Source organism: Anabas testudineus, chromosome 7 (genome assembly GCF_900324465.2).
Source record: "Anabas testudineus chromosome 7, fAnaTes1.2, whole genome shotgun sequence".
Lineage (NCBI taxonomy): Eukaryota > Metazoa > Chordata > Actinopteri > Anabantiformes > Anabantidae > Anabas > Anabas testudineus.
Window position 1 is genome coordinate 23,217,488 of NC_046616.1, and position 6,999 is coordinate 23,224,486.

Consider the following 6,999-nt stretch of genomic DNA (forward strand, 5'->3'; position numbering starts at 1 on the left):
TAAAGCAGCTTGAGGAACAGCACTGCGACTGTAGACCACTGTTTAACAAACAGATCTGTGGTTGTGTTAAGCAACACACCGTCAATCTTCAATCTTTGCATGCAAACTGGCAATGAACAGAAAATTACAGCAATGTGGTTATAGGCCTCCACCAACCAGTACATTTGCAGTTTACATGCATTCGTTACAGACTCTTTAGAGACTCGTGCTAAAATACATGACTCCAAATAGATGCCTGTGCTACATGTCATAGAATTTACCCCAAGCTTTTCTGAGATAAACTGTTGACAGGAGGTGACAGCAACTTTGCCATTTAACCATCCTTGAGTCAAGTTGATGCTTCTGGAAAATTTAAAGAAATTTGTATTTAAAGTCGCAGTGACCTTTACCTTCAAAATTAGTTCATTGTTGAATCCAAGTGGATGTTTGTGCTAATCTCTAAAAAAATCTCTCATAGCCTACCTGTGACATCATGTTCACAAGAATAAACTTACGTACGTACTTTTTAGTTAGGACAAAAGAAACTACTCATAATCTCAAAAACAAGCTAAAATACGTGAGCACAATGACTGAGTTGCTCAAAGATTGGAGTGAAATAAAATGAGAGTTCAATTTAATTATCAATATAACCTTGGTGGGTAGTAAAGATTTTTTTGGGACTCTTAAACATACTCATTACCTTTTAATGGAGCCTTTTTAATCTATTTAATACATTACTGATATAGTGAAACAGTAGAATAACAATTTAAAATCTCTCTGACTCTGTTTAGAATCAAAACTCAAAACACGAGGTGATGACTGTTTGTTGTCAACAGCTCTGCAAGATGGACACACTGGTCTCATCAATGCAGAAAGACTCCATACAGGAAACATTCTCATTGAAACAACCAATGACAGAGCTCAGAGAGACAGATACAGTATTAAATATGAAGAAGGATCAAACATCATGTATGTGAGCATCACACAGCTGAAAACGTCTGACTCTGGATGGTACAGATGTAGTTTGGACAGAAAGTATTTTCCTCATGGATATGAGAAGTTTGAGCTCTTGGTGACAGAAGGTGAGTTTTACTGAAAGTGATGAAAATGTTCCTTCATGTCTCTGGAGGTTTGAGGAAACTGACTGTTCCCTGACAGATACTCAGGTTTCAAATCACCTGATATGTTTAGTCTGAAAAATAAGTGCTGCACATTTCCATCACTGTGATGTAAACACTGGTACTCAACAAACACCCGAGTAGACATAATGCTATCTGTGTTAGCAGTTAGCATTGTCAACAAGCCCATAGAGATTTTTTAATAGTACACCAGAGCATCAGTGACACAGCTGTAGTGACCTGTACTTATAACATAACACTATAGTTAGTTTTCTCAAATCTCTTTTTCTGTTAGCTGGATTAATGTAATGATTTGGTCAGAAATACTGAGAAAATACTGAAAAATTAGAAATCAGTGTGAAAAACAATTGTTTGTCTGACAATGACCTTTCACATCTACTTGGGTTCACATAAATCACAGTCCACCACTGCAGTCAAAAACTCATGAGTTCCTTTAGTAAAGCTTTATATTGGCATTCTGGCATTGAGTTTGTGGTTTCTGAAATAAAATATAAAATCCAAATCACACATAGGTAGAAACAATTACAACAATTACATCATGTCATAAAAAAGGTTTTCTGAGGCAAACCATTCTCTATTTCATGACTGAATATACCATTTACTACATTGCTTTACATAACAGTGCCACAAGATGGACTCCTCACACCATTATAATGCTCTTCCTAGTAAAATGTCTCAAATAAAGCAAATGTATGTCAGCTGAACAAGTACAAAATCATTGGTGTGAATAGCAGAAGGGCAATCTTGGTATTTGTATAAATACTGTATAAAAATTAATAATACAAATACATTTGGAAAATATGTATTGAACACAATGATATAAAATGCAGTCTCAAACATTTGCAGGCTACCCCTACCAATAAGCAATTACCATTAATTGGTCCTATGTAGCAGAAACAGGGTAGCAGACATCAAAGGGCCGTAATATCAATATCAGAAACTAAATGTACAGCTAGAATGACTGACTTACAGTTCGATGGGTGTACAAGACCATATTAACAGCAGTTACAATGAACTTCATTAACTAGCTGGAACTCAGAGAAACTGAACTCTACAGTGTCTTCATGTACAGAGCTGGTCTGATCGGAACGTGCCATTAATAGAGGGGTGGCAGAATAGTCCAAGTGGCTATTGCCTTTTTAATAAAAGTAGTGGAGTTGAGGGGCTGCGTAAATTGAGAGATCATTGCACAGAGCAATGTCACCTTGTCTGTATAAACTAGAATAAAACAGCAGTGAAAAGTAACTGAATTATGACCACTTGGCTTTCACTACTAAAAGAAAACCCCAAACTACGACCAGACCATAATGCAGCCTTGATGATCAACATAATATTTCTCATCAGCTATTATGTTCACATTCAGTTTTAACCAAACTACAGTATAAAAATATATAGGTTATTTTTACCCGTCTCTGTTGACAAACCAAGTTGTCTGTGGTTTGTAAGTGGAGAAGGCACTCTTCAAACCTGAGTCAACTGGAGCGGTTTGCTCGTGAGGAGTGGACCCAATATACCTGTTGACAGGTGCAGAAGTCTCATTGAGAGGTACAGAAATCGCTTGCTTGCAGTGAGCGGCCTCAAAAGGTTGTACAACGAAATATTAAGTTAAGGAGACCATCATTTCTGTCCAGGCCAGTTTTATTAGTTTGATGTTTAAAATACTTCTGTTGAACCACAACTTAAAAGCAATGTCTGAGTTAATTTTTAGTAAATTTTTATTTGTTATTACTTTTGTAAGTTTTTAAGTTATTTCAGTGACCAGTGTGGGTTTTTCTTTTAACCGAGAGGTACTAACTATTTTGTCCACATCTGTATTATGCATGTCCAAATTCAGATGTGGACGTAGTCTTGTTTTTTTTTTATATTTTATGGTTTCATTCAAAGTTTGTGCTCAAATGACATATCGTTGAGTCTTGAACCAAACCCTGCTCGGGTTAGAAAAACTGATCAGAGCTCAAAGCACAAACACTGCTCAACCTTTGGATACACATCCTCTCAGAATCTGAACAAAAAGTGGATTTATTTGTGGAGCGCTATCTGGTTAGTCTGGAAAAGTCTCTTCTCAGGCTAGCTGACATGCTAATCAAACAACGCGGGCCTCTTCGTTGTTGTTTGCAGAGTCAGTGCACGTTAAAATGGCCAGTTAATGTACTGTAGCTGCAGCTGGTGCAACAGCCGAAGTAACAAGCACAATATTCACTGTAAAAACTGGAATTTTCATTCTTAATGTCTCTGTTTCTCTCGTTTACTCTTCTCTATTCGAGCGGGAGTGACAGTTGACCCCCTCCTCTCTAACTCCCGCCCATTAGCCAATCACACTATAAAAACCACAGTCGTGACACTTCATTTTCCAATCACAATAACAGAATTAAACATCATTGGTTGTTCAAAGCATACACACGTTGTACATAATGCATTGCAACCATACTACAGTATACATATTAATCCCAATGCAAATTATTTCTATTGATCTACACAACAAATGAAGAAATAAAGAAACTAACACATCTAACAATTTTACTAAACTTAAGAAGTGTTATTATTTAGGTAAAAGGTCTCATGTCACACCGCTCTTCAGATCTTTGCACTGGCTTCCTGTGGCTGCAAGGATCAAATTCAAAGCTCTGTCTCTTGCCTACAGAGTGGTCAACTCCACAGCTCCATCTTATCTCAGTTCAGTCATTCAGGTCTACATCCCCTCCCGTCCACTGTGCTCAACCAGGGAACAACGTCTGGTGGTACCAGCACCACACAATTGACATCAAGGAAAACTGTTCAGCTCAGTGATCACACGATAGTGGAATGAGCTGCAGAACTCTGCACGCTCAGCCACCTCACTTTAATATTTAAAAAACTGCTGAAAACAGAACTCTTACACATCTTCCTTTGCACTTGAGATCAGCCTATATATAAAAAAACAGAAACACTTTTTTGATAGCGCTTTGCTTTGATGTTGTTTCTCCTTGACTTAGATTTTGTTTGCTTGCCTTGTTCCTCCCTTGTAAGTCGCTTTGGATAAAAGCATCTGCTAAATGACTAAATGTAAATGTAAATACTAGGTATTAGTCTAGGGGCTACATTTAGTTTTGCTGGAGCCGTCCTCACCAGCAAACCAAGCAGCATGTGTGTGTGTGTGTGTTACAACTGGACAAACGGGTAAGTACAAAAAAGGTAATTCATTCAACCCGGTCCAAAATACAGGGGACGCAGGGAAGCAACAAGACGAGGGAAAACAAAACAAGCACAAATATAGCCAAACAAAGTATCAATGTAAAGAGACCTGAAAACACGGTGGAAAATGTTGGCTAAACTAACATCCATCATGGATAACCCCTCCCACCCCCTGCACCAAACTGTAGAGGCTCTGACCAGCTCCTTCAGCACGAGACTGTTACACCCACAGTCCAAGAAGGAGCGCTACCACAGGTCATTCCTCCCCACAGCCATCAGACTATACAACACAGTACTACAGTGACACACTACACTCACCGGCCACTTTATTAGGTATGCCTTACTAGTACCGGGGTGGTCTTCTGCTGCTGTAGCCCATCCGCCTCAAGGTTTGACGTGTTGTGCGTTCAGTGATGCTCTTCTGCATACCTCAGTTGTAATGAGTGGTTATTTGAGTTACTGTTGCCTTTCTATCAGTTTGAACCAGTCTGGCCATTCTCAACCTCTGGCATCAACAAGGCATTTGCGCTCTCACAACTGCCGCTCACTGGATATTTTCTCTTTTTTGGACCATTCTCTGTAAACCCGAGGGGTGGTTGTGCATGAAAATCCCAGTAGATCAGCAGTTTCTGAAATACTCAGACTAGCCCGTCTGGCACCAACAACCAGTTCAAAGTCACTTAAATCACCTTTCTTCCACATTCTGATGCGCAGTTTGAACTGCAGCAGATCGTCTTGACCATGTCTACATGCCTAAATGCATTGAGTTAGAGCCATGTGATGGGCTGATAAGAAATTTGCGTTAACGAGCAGTTGGACTTATAAAATTTCCTTATTTTTTTTTTTTACTAGATTTTTACTTGATTTACTTGATTTACGGTTTTTATTTTTTATTTATTTTTATTTATTTTATTTTTTCTTGTTTAGTTAATACTTTTGCTGTCCACTCTATACTGTTCTTCTATACTGTTCTGTCCTATTTAATGTCACCTTGCTGCTGTAGACAAAAGCATTTCCCCATGGTAGGATAAATAATGTCTTATCTTATCTATCTTATCTTATCTTATCTTATCTTATCTTATCTTATCTTATCTTATCTTATCTTATCTTATCTTATCTTATCTTATCTTATCTTATCTTAAAAATACAAACAAAACCATTAACCAGACATGCAAAGTACCAACTGAAAATACTGCAGTAATGCAGGCAAACATAGACAGGTGAAAACACAGACAAGCAGAAAAAAGTCTGGAAAATGGAGATGAAACATAATAAACAATCTGGTTGACTTTGGGAGGCTGGCTGATAATAAACAAGCTGCATTTGGAGAAAATGTAAAAATCATAACTGTAAGCTTTAGCTGGACCACTCAGGGACAGTAAGAGACTTATACTAAAGTCACAGCCATGTCTTGACTATATACTCCCCTCAGTCTCAGTTCTTACATATTGTAGCAGGTTTTTTATATTTGTCACATATTTATTACATTTGAGGACTGATATGCATGATGAAGGACAAAGTGTGGTAAGGAAAAAGGTTTAGTGTTGAATGTAAAGATTGTATATAATAAAATACAATAAAAATGACTAATAAATGACAACAAAAACTAACTATAAGACTATAAGTAAGGGCAGGTGCACAAAGAAGAACATAATAGATGGGGTAGAGATGAAGAACACAACAGACAAGGAAGTGGTAAAATTAAATGTGATGTGAGCCAACAAATAGAGAGTTGAACATAAACCAACTTAATGTGTAAACATGAAAATGAGCAGGTAACTGAGGCTACTACTGTGGCTGCACAAAGCAAATATGTGACAGACAGTATTAGAGTGGGCGATATTTTCCAGAAATCCTGGTTAAACTTATCGTTGTCTTTGTTGCACAAATGCTGGATCAATTAATTCAAGTCTAGTTACCATGGAGATTTATTCTGTTACGCTGGCAAAAAAAATCATTTGACCATGTTTTTATGATGTTCTCTGGCCACAGGAGTCCCCTCCACATCAAGGAGTTCTACAAGACTGCAGGTAACATGAATTACAAATGACATAATTGTTTTACCCTGCATCAAGAACAGTTTAGTTTGTGTTCCAGCCTTCACTCATGTCATTGGTGCAGTGGATTGCACCCATATATATATCAGACCACCCTCAGTGGAAAATAGTGGAGACTATGTAAATAGAAAATAAATGAGAAAGGTAAATTAATATAAACTGACCAAATTATGTCATTATGGATTTGGTTAAATAAATTAATAAAAAAACAATAAACATATAAAAACAGCATTTTGTTGTTTCTTTATATCCCCGTGCCTTGCTGTGTTGTTACTTTGTTTTCTTGTTTCTCTGCCCCCTGCTCTGCTACCTATTTAATCCTTTACTCATTTACTTAACTTGTGTCTGATATTATAATTGGGTCGTCTGCATCACTGAGTTTGTATTAACACCAGGATGAAATGTGAGTGTATATAAAACTATAGAAGTTGTGGTTGAAATGTCATATTAATAAATTATAGAAGCTCAGTGTTATTTTACATTATTATGTTACTTATATGACTTTGAAAGGGGTTAAATGTGACAAGTTTAACATTAGCACAGATTAAAATCAATAATGAACATGTTAATGAGCAAATGCAGTAGAAAGACAGACCGAGGAAGTGGGGAGGAGGGGCTCCATCTTTTAGAGAAGTGAGAGGTTCTTGGTTTGT